This window comes from Carassius carassius, chromosome 2, assembly GCF_963082965.1.
Source record: "Carassius carassius chromosome 2, fCarCar2.1, whole genome shotgun sequence".
NCBI classification, from domain to species: Eukaryota; Metazoa; Chordata; class Actinopteri; order Cypriniformes; family Cyprinidae; genus Carassius; species Carassius carassius.
This window is the reverse complement of record NC_081756.1, coordinates 17,264,738-17,277,406: the sequence shown is the minus strand read 5'-3', so window position 1 is coordinate 17,277,406 and position 12,669 is coordinate 17,264,738. Positions and strand designations below refer to the sequence as shown.

At 37.5% G+C, this 12,669-nt stretch overlaps 1 protein-coding gene across 2 annotated transcripts in view; it reads right to left on the bottom strand.

Moving 5' to 3' along the window:
- LOC132104879 (coiled-coil domain-containing protein 102A-like) overlaps positions 1-12,669 on the bottom strand; it is a 65,187-nt gene that overhangs the window by 51,987 nt on the left and 531 nt on the right. The gene's annotated exons all lie outside the window — the stretch shown is intronic.

The following is a 12,669-nucleotide window of genomic DNA, read 5'->3' as shown; positions in this document are numbered from 1 at the left end:
CTGATGTGATGGACACAGAGAACACCATAATAAGACATTTGACACAGTAAGCTGGCTATTGATTTTGAGCCATTGGTCACTCCATATACAGATCTGAGGGACTGTACATCTAACTGCTGTTGCTTGGAAATCACCTGCAGATTATATATTATATATTGGCTATGCATAAACCAAATTCTTTACTGAAACATGTCAAATAGCCTAGATATTCTTCTAAAAAGAATCTTTTGTTTTCCACAGAAGAATTAAAGGCATGCAGGTTTTGGGAGCATGAGGGTGAGTAAATGATGACAGAATTCCTTTAATACAGGATGAAGTCAAGTTGCAAAGCTGGTGGCTGTCTGGGGATGTGCTCTAGTGTCAGATGGCCATTACTTATTCAAAAGGATAGAACTAGTTCAGAATGAGGGCCTGAGAGAGAAGTGATATCATTTAGCTGCTTACTCTGGCAGCAATAGAGCCGAGATCTCTGCATCTGTCTAAAATCCATAATCAAAGCAGACAAGGTGCTTCTTAAAGGGATAGTTCAACCAAAAACTGAACATTCTGTCTGTCCTCATTTACGCACCCTCATGTTGCTCCAAACCGTTCTTTTTTTCAGTGGAACATAAAAGAAGATATTTTGCGGAATGTCTCAGTGTAAAAAAGTCAAAGGTCACCAAAAAGGTTTGGTTACCAACCAGTGTTAATTTCGTTAACGAAGACGACGACGGAAAAAATTCATTATCGAAAATTTTTTATGTGACTAAGACAAGATGTTGACGAGCTAAAAATAATATCTGATGACGAAATTCTGACGTTCAAAATGAATCCTATAAGCCAGTGGTTTTCAACCTGTGGGCCGCGATGGTATTGCAGGTGGGCCGCCAATTACTAATAAAATAAATTATAATATATTTCATATATATATAATTAAATAACAAAAAATAAATATTAAACTAACTATGCTTCCACTATTCGAGCTTGCTGATTGGTTTAAGAATAAACCAGCAATTTATCTTAGATATTTTTGCTGCATCTGCTACAGAACAACAAATTCAAACATGCATAAATGCTGTCAACATGTCTACCCGCTGCCTAGCTCTGCCTGGATCTGGTTTTCCCGTTTTGCTGGGTGGTGCCAGTCCAAGTTATTTTCTGTTCATTGCCAGTTCATTCTAGGGCTATGCGATTAATAGAAATCGTCATAAAATAACGATTTGAGCCTGCGCGATTTCTAAATCGCTTTATAGCACGATTTTCCGCGGCCCTGACCTCCCGCAGTATGCTATCCGATCCAATTAGAATCAGAATGCAGAACTCCAGGATCACACACTGTCTGTGGTGCGCCTTTTTTCCGAGCCCATGTTGACAGATCAGAGCATTCACACTGCACGTGGTAAAAGGCTAGAAATAAAAATGTGCGAAAATAATTCATATCTAGCACATGAGCATAGAGAGAAATGTGAGTGCACAGGACGCAGTTTAAGTGAGAGGAGACATGTTTTAAGTGCGCACACTCTCTCCGGGTGAGAGCAGCGTGTATCTGAGCCATCACGTCTGGTTTTGTGACAGAGCAAAAGGAAATCTGCATGCGAGCGGAGAGATTCGCACTCGTGCATTATTTTAATGTGCTTTCGCGTTACATTAATGTGCTCTCTCTGTTGCTTCTGCACCGCACACACAAACTGTATATATTTATATTTTATTTATTTATTTTTCCATAAGTCTATAAATGTTGTTACACCTTTACTATAGTGATTATTTTGACTAATGTCTGTTCTAGAGACGTTACAACAAGCTCTAATTGGTTTTCTTTTGGGAATATGTTTCAAATTCATCCTGAATGCATTTATGAAGGTAAAGCATATATGTGTGCATCAGAATTGTGATTAAAATCGAAATAGCAAAACTGATCAAAGAAACGCGATGTTTTTATTTTTTTTATACAGTATATTTTTTTTGTCCATATCGCACAGCCCTAGTTCATTCAATAAATACAGTTAACAATCTAGCTTCTGAGTACTAAGTTATTAACCCAACAATAGAGGGGTCAGTTATTTATTTATTTTTTTGCAGTGGCCCACGCAAACATATATGTTTGGTTGTGTGGGCCGCGAGTTGAAAAAGGTTGGGAACCACTGCTATAGGCTATTGTTCTTCAAAATGTGCGTCCCTGTCATTGGATTGCGATCGGATAAGGGCCGTTTGCATATCTAGTCAGTATAGCAGCCGCAGTGGATGGATAGACTAATAAAAAAATGCAAACTAGTGATCTGAAACAATGGCCTCAGAGCACTCGAAGGAGTAGGGATGAGGGGACCAGACATCCCGTTTTGCCCGGGAGTCACAATTCTAAAATTTTATATAATATAATAATAAATATTATAATATAATATTTATAATATTTTTATAAGTTGCTCCTTTTTCACTTCTGTTAAAGGGATACTTCACCCAAAATTGAAAATTCTCATAATTTATAGGGATGCACCCGTTGACCGGCCATAAATCGGAACCAGACGATTTTTGCTTGAAATACGCGATCGGCAATTGGCTGGTTTTTAGTCTTTTTTCAGCCGATTTTTCCGGAAGTGCACCCACGTGCACAGACTACATTGTAATCATTTGCTATCATGTCATTTGTGTGGAGTATTTCGAAATCTGTGCGCAGGACACGGGCAGCCGTTCAGCACTGGAAGCGCAGAGCTACACGTCTGAAGCACAGATAGCAGGAAACGAACAGCCTACTGAACAAAATAAGAGCCCCTTTCCTGTTCTCACTGAAGTTGTGCGAGTGTACTGTACCTGTCCGTGCCCTGCACAAGTGGAGACAGTGAAGGGATGTTCAGATCAACTTCTCGCGTGTTGGATGAGAAACAAAACGGACTAAACTGTGACAAAACTGAAACTTTTTTTTTTGCATACACGTTTGAACAGCCAGCAGTAAACGTCAGTTCTGTATAGGATGATTATTTTTATTTTACCTTAAAATTACATCGACTTAATTTGATTTAAAAGTCACCTGCTGTAGCACAATGAAAAAAGCTGCTTCATTCATCCAATTCATCCAACATCTATATTTTTTAACTTGAGACAATAGTTATTTTTCATTTTTTTCAAGTAAACATTATAGATGTAAATCATTACCCCAATTTTTTTTTTTATTGGATGAATGAAACACTTTGCATCTTTGTTTTATTCGCACCAACATTATTTGATTTTAACATTTTGGAATAATTTATTTATTTTATATACTTTTATTTAGTCTCACTGGTAAAGACCTTTTTTTTTTTACCAAATTGAAAAAATAAAACAAAAACTGAATGCTGAGTAAGAAAGATCTTATTGAATGTGCGTTGATTAGGGCTGGGTACCGAACTTCGATGCCTTTATGGTATCGAACGAACAACTTCGATACTATGAGTATCGAAAAATTATTTCTCTTTCGGTGCCAAATTTCGGTTCCAAAAGCTAAGCGGCCGTTTTTTTTTTTTTTTTTCAAGCGGCTGTGTCTGTATGAGCTTGTAGCATACGTGCATGTAAGGACCTAAATTTGCCGTGATTGGCTGTCTACCACCATGTGACGTGACGGGGAGGATTTCTGAAGATACTCGCAGTCACACAACACAAGTGTAGTTGTTTTTTCTCAAAACGTTTCCGTTTTACAATGCCAAAGAGGTCTAAAGTGTACAACGTGAATCAAGTTAAGAATTTTACATCACTATTCACGATAGCCCATCGGACTGGAAAACACAATAGACCCAGGACGTGGGGATAACGATTTTGCGAGCCCTGCACCTCAGATCTATCCAGTTTGTGAAACACTGGTTTCCACACTGGTTTCGTTAAACAAAATAAATTATTATTTTAAAAGATTGACTCAAAAGAATCATCGGTTCACTAATCGGATCATGAACTTGTATTTTTTTTTCAACGGAGGATCAGTTGCCCTATTGGTTAAAATCCCCAAACTGTTTACTTAAATATTAAATTAATAAATGACATCAAAACAGGGGCGTTTGCGTTAAGATGTGGTGGGCTGCTGTGGGCCAGAAAGTCCAGGGCAACTTTTTGATCCCAGTCCGCCCCTGAATGGCGCACCCCTATCCAAAAAGTACAACCAGTTGTTTTTGAACCCAATTCAAAAACAAAAGCTAAATACTTTTGTTTGTTTGTATTGAATGTAGGCTACTTATTGTGCAGTTACTGCCGTTAATTTCAGATGGTTAATGTTTATTGTTTTCAATAGCCAAAAGCCAGTTTGGCCTATTAAATACCAAATAAACATCTTGTTTATGCATACTTTCCTTCTTTCTTGTTTGTTGCTCAAAGAAAAAAAGAAATCAGAAATCGGTATCGGAATCTGCCATGAAAAATCATGATCGGTGCATCCCTAATAATTTATTCAAGATTTTCCAAATTCAGTCCTTGATTCAAATTTCTCATAAGCTTAATTGATTTGGTCTAAAGAGAGAAGAATTAATAATTATTTTAATTTGAAAACTACATATAAAATAGCTACCAAAATAAATTTTGGTAACTACAGTTTGGCTAAAACTACTGACTAAAAGTTATGACTAAAAGTTGACAAAAATGCAATGACTTTTTTTCTACTAAAACTAGGAAAGACTCAAATGACTAAAATGTGACTAAGACTATTAAGCATTTTCGTCTCAAGACTAAGACTAAGACTAAATCAAAAACGCCTGCCAAAATGAACACTGTTACTAACATTATTCAAAATATTGTCTTTTGTGTTCCACAGAAGAAAGTCAAACAGGTTTTGAATTTTTTGGTGTAGTGTCCCTTTAACAGTTGAGTCAAAGGGTCTGGATTCAAAAGAGGCTTTTTGACCTCTCTTACCGTTTCAAACTCATGAAACAAAGTGACTAACAACTGACACTCAAATCAACACAGAGGGCTCAGGAAGGCCATCTGCTTGGATCCCAGTCAGTCTTTGATGGTAAAGTGCAACATAAGGCTAAGACAAATGCAGAGAGGATGAGACCATCTACAGCCCTACAGACAGACTCTTCATGTTCCCCGCCACTAATGAGGATCAGATGAGAAACATGATACACCACAACAGCACACCCACACACACGCACAACACAAAAAGACCTCCACTTGATGCCTGTGGTAGGTAAAGATCTAAATTATAATACCTTCAAAATATTGTATGAACTATAATATAGTGATGTTATTTTGAAATGTATTTCAAATGCAGACATATTGAGACGATTATGATACTTAAGGTACTTTAAATAATGATAATACAGAGCTTTATTAACTTAAACGTTCTTAATAAAAATCCAGTATTTGAAGTGAGCTCTGATTATGAATGGAGAAAAAGAGACTAAATCATTCTGTGGTTCAGCCAGAGAACACAAAAGCCATCAAGAGAACCCATCCACCAGAAAGAAAACAAAATCCCCCATTTCTCTCACATACTTTCTTTTGATTAAAGGACAGAGCGATATAAACAGCCATAATGTATGTTAATTTTAGACAGAAGGAACACATTGTTTCTAGCCACTTTGGTGTTTAAATACACAAAGGCGAAAACGATAAAACATAAGGCAGACTGTTTAACCGACCAATCAGATTAACTGTTCAGATAGAGCAGGTTGAAGGACACATCACAGTTTTCAATGGAAAGTTTATGAGGGAAAAACAGTCAAACTATCACAAAACTTGAGCACATAAGCAAAGTCCATCATCTTCTAACTACACACCCAGGGGAAACCCCTCACTGCGGGGACTCTTCTCAGACTGACAATGCTTTTTCCTTACTTAAAGGGATAGTTCTCCCAAAAATTTCAATTCTGTCTTTTACTCACCATCATTTTGTTTTAAAGCCTTAAGACTTTTGTTCATCTTTGAAACACAAATGAAGATGTATTTAATAAAACCTGAGATTTCTGTCAATTCATTTAAAGTCCATTCACCCAAAACTTTAATGATTAAAAACTAATCATAAAATAAATCCATATCTTATTGAGAGAATGATCGCTTTATATGATGAACACATTAGGCTTTTATTCACATATTAAAAGTGCTGATCAATGGAAATATGGATATTGATCAGATCACATCAAATATGGTAAATGGATCCTAAAAGGTGCTTGCTTGATGTCTAGGGAAAAGGGTGAGATTTGTTCTCGCACACTAAACAATTACAGTGAAGCTCATGAAAATTTGTAAATTAAATATGTTCATGATATAAAATGTCCATGTTTCAATTAAACAGCTTAATTCATATGGAATAATTTTGTAATCTCTTTATGAACTTTTCAAGGTATTACAGTTTTACTACAAGAAAACTACAAGACCAGAGAGTGTGTATGCTCCCAGTCCCAAGAGGAACTATCACTAAGCTTGCGAAAAAGCCTCACTCCACTGGAAAATGGAGAGACAGTGATTTTGTCTTTTTAAATCTCACATGATTAATTAGGGTCCTATTATGCTCTTTTAAAAAGTCTTGATTTTGTTTTGGGGGTGTACTAGAACAGGCTCTCGTACTAGGTTGTTCGAGAAACAAAAAAAAAACATTATTTTACACATATTTTACATTACAACAACACCTCTCTCCCCAGTCTGGCATGAATGGCTCAAATAGTTCCTGTATCATATGAAGGCCCGCCTTCTGAAATATGAAGTGTGCTGTGATTGGTTAGCTGGGCCAGTGTATGTTTTGATTGGCAGCACTCGGCGCCTGGTCGGAAATGTCATGCCCCTTACCAAAGTTGCCTGTGGGCTTGAGTGTAAATATTGCGTCAAATTCAAATCAATTTGAGCGTGATTTAAACCCGGATGAATCTAACCACTCTAAGTTCGTCTGTCTTGGGAAAGCTAGCATGTCACCAACATAGTGATAACACCCGTTGCCTTCTCTAGTGCAGCTCAACCAGGTCTTGTCCCATTCGTCTGTATTTGTGATATCACAAATCCTGGAAAATATGCTTTGTAGTCAAAACGAGTCGTTTGTTGTAGTTTTTAAAAAGTGATTTCTGTTAAATAAAATATCTAATAAATTAGCATATTAATGAGCTTTGTAACTTTGCAGATCTTTTTCATGTCATCTGAAGACACCTTGGCGACTTTAAGATGATTTTATCTAAAGAAACAGCCCTTCTAATACAACTATTAAACTTAGGGCTGACGCCAGCTCAAAATAAAGCCTTGTCATGGTTTTCTCATCTATGCTCAGCAGTACAACGGAACAATACAAAAGTGTTCTAACATTTATGAGCGCTCTATATCTGCCAGTCCCATTCCAGATATCATCCAGTCAAGGCTGAAGCCTTCAAAACCTCTTAAACTACTATAATCATACTCAATATCTGGCAAAATATTAAAGAATGTCTGCAAAACTTATGGTTTGGGTTCTGACTTGAACTTGAAGAGAAAGTTCAACCAAAAAATAATTGTAATTTACTCTCACTCATGTCATTCCAAATCTGTATGACTTTCTGTCTTCAACACAAAAGATGATATTTTGAAAAACGTTTCCACTGTTTTTTTTGACCATTTTGAAAAATGCAATAAAAGTTGCCATTTCGGACCCCATTGACTGTCACTGCATGGATGTTTTCAAAATGGCCAAGAGTTTAAAATGTGCTTCAAAACTATATCTTTTGTGTTTGCCAGTCAAAGAATTCTGGATAAATTATCCTATTAAAGTTGGGTCTTGAAGTGATCTGAAAGTTTTGGACAATATTTTATCGAGACACATCCAAATTCTTTAACGTTACAGGCTTTGAGGGGCCCAATTCCAGTTGCAGTCTAAATGAAGGTCAAGCTGCAAATCTCTAGGCTTGTGTGGACTCAGAGAGGGGCCTCTCTAATAATCACTCATAGGCTGCCACAGCCCTTCCTTCTCAAAGCCACAGACCACTGCTATGGTGCATCTGGCAGACTGCTTATGGGCCTGGGGTGCAAGCTAATTGGCCACAGGAAGGCACAGAAAATCCAATGATGTAGTGCATTTATTCCCAGCTGGACTGGCCCCTATTACAGGGCCAAAAGGTGACTTATAAGCACTCTGAAGCCGGCATGAACAGTTGTTTCTACAGTAAGGAGAGCAGGGGGGGTCGTCATGGGCCCCTGAGACAACTTCCTTTTGACACATTCTATCAGACTTCCTTCCTGCAGCTCCAACTTCAAAATGCCTCAAGATCTTTATCGAAAAAAATGCCTGCAATACAACACACAGGTCCAGGTAAACAATAGCAATCAGAAATACACAGCTTTTGGAGATTGTTTGCCCCATTGACAAGAATTTACAGTCTAATTTGCAACAAATGAATGTGCAAGGAGCTGCCTGTCAAAAAAACAAAACAAAAAACGATGAAGTTTCCACTCTAAAAACGTTTCCCTCACGTCTTTCTAAACAGCTAGTGTGGTCTTGACAAGGCTTAACTTTAGCACTGAAGTCACCACCATAATAAACAGTGCAGAGACACAGCTGGAGAAGTGACAAAAGAACTTTTGAAAAAAAGGCCTCAAAGGCTGACAAAATATTAGCGGAGTGCAAACACAGTATGCTTGCCCAGTGCTATCTGAATAGTTTGCAGACCAATGCAAAATCGGTGACTATTGCAATATGTCAAAACGTCACCAGTGATACGGAGCCTGAAGCTGTAATGTGGAAAGAATATTGGTGCAATTATTAACACAAGTGCCGGTTCATAACAGGACACAACACTCTTCACACATGAATGAGGCAATTCTTAATAGAAGATTTATACTCCAATCCCACACACATAAATTACAGTGGAAAAAGAGGAAGAAAAATAGAGAGTCCAGTTATCTGGTGACAATATGTAAGAATGCAGTGTTTCTTATCACAGATCCTAATCCAAACCCCATGCATCAAATTCAGAGCTGACAGAACTTATCCTCCCATCTTGGAAAACGAATACTTAAGCCAGTCACTTCCCAATGAAAAGCCAGTGTTGACTTTATAGTTCACCCAAAAATGAAAATTTTTTGACCACTGACACTCCTAATGGAGATTGTAGATAGAGTGTCAATGGTCCATTTGAGAGAGGTAGTGGTGATGAACTTATAAGTCTGCGTCACGCTCTGGCTGTTGAGAACATGCTCAGGACAGTTTGGGCATTGCGGTGAATCAGAGGTAAAAAAATGGTATAAATAATGTTCAGTTTCTTGCACAGACCTATAATTTATCGTCACGAGCCGCAGGGTTTAATTTGGTTTTGTTTGTGTATGTTTTTTTGACTCTCAAAGCTGTGATTTCCCATTCACTTCCATTATATGGCTGACAGATTGCAACTGTTTGTGTTCTACTGAAGAGACAAAATCACCTACATCTTGGATGCCCTGGGGGTAAGCCAATGCCAATGAATATCAAAAAATATAAAATGGTGATAAAGTATATTTACGTTAAAAAAAAAACAAATACTAGGATTAATTTACTTCGTCGGGCCTTTAGACCAAATGCAGGCACTCCATGGTGCAATTTAAAACTGACTTAGTAGATGTTTTCCGACCAATAAACTTTTAAGTGTAAATCATGCAATGTTTTGTCTCTGCAGGTAATATGTGCTTCAATTTAAATCAAATACACTGATAAAAAAAAGAAAAAAAGTGAAAGTAGAGTAAAAAAAAAATCCCCTACACTTTCACAAACTTTTGAGACTCCAACAGCACACTTGCACGGAACACACCGACACACGTCACATCACAGAAATGCTAATCATGAGCTTAACTGCCACTTCCAATTAGGGGTTTTCACAGATAAATCCTGACCCTCAACGTGACTTTACAAAACAGCCAGAGAATGTGTAACTGTATCTGATGCCAAGGATTATCAAGAGGTGTAATACAATTTCTGTGGTTGCACAGACCTCAGAGCTGGCCTTAATTATCACCATGGGGGTGTGAGGTACCTCAAGAGACCTGTCATAGGACAATAAGCTCTACTTCAACAGTCGCATTTCGGTTTCGGGCTGATCTGCTATCAAAGAATTTGTATTTCACAGTCAGAGATGAATCAATCATTTAGGAGGAACAGATCTCCTGTAGCCACATGCCTGAGCTGTGAGAAACACTTCAGCCAGAGCTAGCTTTCCAAAACTATCACAACGAATACAGACCATGAAATCGCGAGGAGACAGGGAAACAGAAAAGACAACGTGGAGATTTTAAAGGTGAGGTTCGGGGACGGGTGTGGACCACCAGAATGCTTTTAACAGGCATTACACTGACATTCAGTCATTTAGCATGAACTGTCAATTTAGCATGCAAGCTGCATTTCTGAGAAAGGCGCAAAGCCCTCAAAATAAAAATAAATGACCATATAAACCTTTAATGGTTTGATTTAGCTACACTACGTGAAAAAGTAATGCTCGTGAAGCGAAAACAAGGATGTGGGATTCATATGCGAGCAGATTCTCACAATCAAAAAGCATACATGATCACGTACACAAAGCCCTATATGATCACTAACGTTGTAACTCTCGTTCTCCCGCTTTCTCAGTCTATGTGCAGCCTGCAAGAAGACGGCACGAGACGTCTGAAAATGTGTGGTCACCATAGCAACCACTCACACTAGTGGTTATCTTTTCAGTGAAAAGAAACGAAGGGGCAACAGTGCTTTTTCACCTTCCATCTGTCTGGCTAGCTACTTCCATGCTTGGGCGCTACGATCAGTGAAGCGAATATCTTGAGGAGGGAGGCTCGATGGCTTACAGAGGTATTTCACAAAGCAATCCACCATCTGCTGACCACTGCCAGACTGACAGTTTAAAGGGAAGGGGAGTTTGGCAGGTCTGACCTCCAGACCAAAACAAGACGTGTAATTAAATCAAGCTGATGAAGGCCGTCGAGTCGACATACCTGAATACAGAAAGGTCTCCAAAACAAGTGCACTGCTGGACCAAGATCACAAATTCATGTGCAAATTAAAAATAAGAATAATAATCTGTGTTCTGTTTTCTTTGCAGTTTACATTTTCTTGCTGTTCTTGTAGTGATACATAAAACAGTAATGCACAATAATATATACTGGTACCATAACAGCTTTTGGCAGATAATGGATATTTGATTGATATATTAAAGTTATTTAATGGTGCTCATGTTTTTACATTTAGACTACCTTTGCTATCACCTCACCCTTATTATAGTTAATTTTTAAAAACACTAATAATATCATAACAGTTCAAATGTAGTCTTCAGCAAATCTTAAAATGAATATACATTTATACTATAGGGACTATTGTAATAACATGATGCTTAAAGTCACTTGTTATATTTAAAATGATCGATTTTAGCTTTTAGTTGTGTTTATTTAAACAAACTAAAATAAATAATATATGTTATATTGGCCATTTATGAATAATCTTCATTCAGCGCTTTTCCATAAAATGACAATTCATAGGGACGACATTTATTAAGCTCCAAGAATCACCATACACCATAAAATAGTCAACAACCAATTTGTGCATTGACTTTGTTGAATTCTAAAGCCTCACAATAGTTTTAAAAGATTGAGATTAAAGACTCAATTACTTGTTAAGTCTGGCGCAATAAATAATTAATAAACGACTCACTGGAGGGGAACACTGTCAGTAAATAATGAAAGATTTCCATCTTCCACAAAGCTATCATATGGGCTCAAAAGACTTGAATGATGAAATGACACAAACAATAACTAAATGTTAAATTTTGGGTAAATTTTTTTAAGGAATTCCGAAGACAGACGGACATTTTATGCACCAAGACATCTGGTCCTGACAACATAGCTGGTCATTGCAATTGCAGTTGGGATGGTCGTGGTTAGGGCGGCTACAGGGCCAGGCTCAGCGTGGCCTTGACTGTTCGTCTTTTCATGCAGTGATGCAGAGAAGGAAGAAAAAAAATCATAATCTGTGGGTGACCATAGTGCTCCAGATTTGGGATTCTAAAACATTCCTTAAAAAAAAAAAACGACAAACACAAGAGACAAAAACAATCATTGTGAAACTCCAGTCCCAAATGTACAATACATGCCTTATTTCCCCAACTCTTTCCTCACGTAATTTACAAATCATCCTTTAGATTGCATGCGTGTGTTTTTAGGATGCAAATCAATATTCCTGAATAACTATAAATTTGTGGATAAACCTCCTCTGACAGCTATTAGGGGATATAACACCAAAATGTATTTCTCTGTAGTCACGGATAGATCTGTTATTTCGTGTTGAAATAGTGAGCATGGCTGTGGCTTTATGGAACTTGTGTGACCTCCAGTTAACACTGTTTTAGTGTAGAGGAAGCCCCCAATTTTCTTTCTTCTAACCTGTTTTACAACTGAGCATTAAATGGGGACAACCCAGCCCAGAGGAAAACAGATGTCATGGTCTTAAAAGCCCTGTTTTTCTGTCATTATCCAGTCACTGACAACGATTTGTACTGTAAGATGGACATAGGGAAACAATTGCATTACGGGCCTTTTGTGAACTAGATAACACCATATTCTTTCAGAAAATAATATATTGTTAAAAGCACAACTCCTCGAAAGTTTACATTTGAACTGCTTTGAGTCACTCTGCTACATTTAAGTTTACCATACAACATGAATGAATGACTGCTAAGTGGACTTTGTTTCAAATAGTGCAACTGTAAACTTGTATTTCGAGTCAATTTATCGCTTACTTGTTTACTTTAAGACCATAAAAACAATACT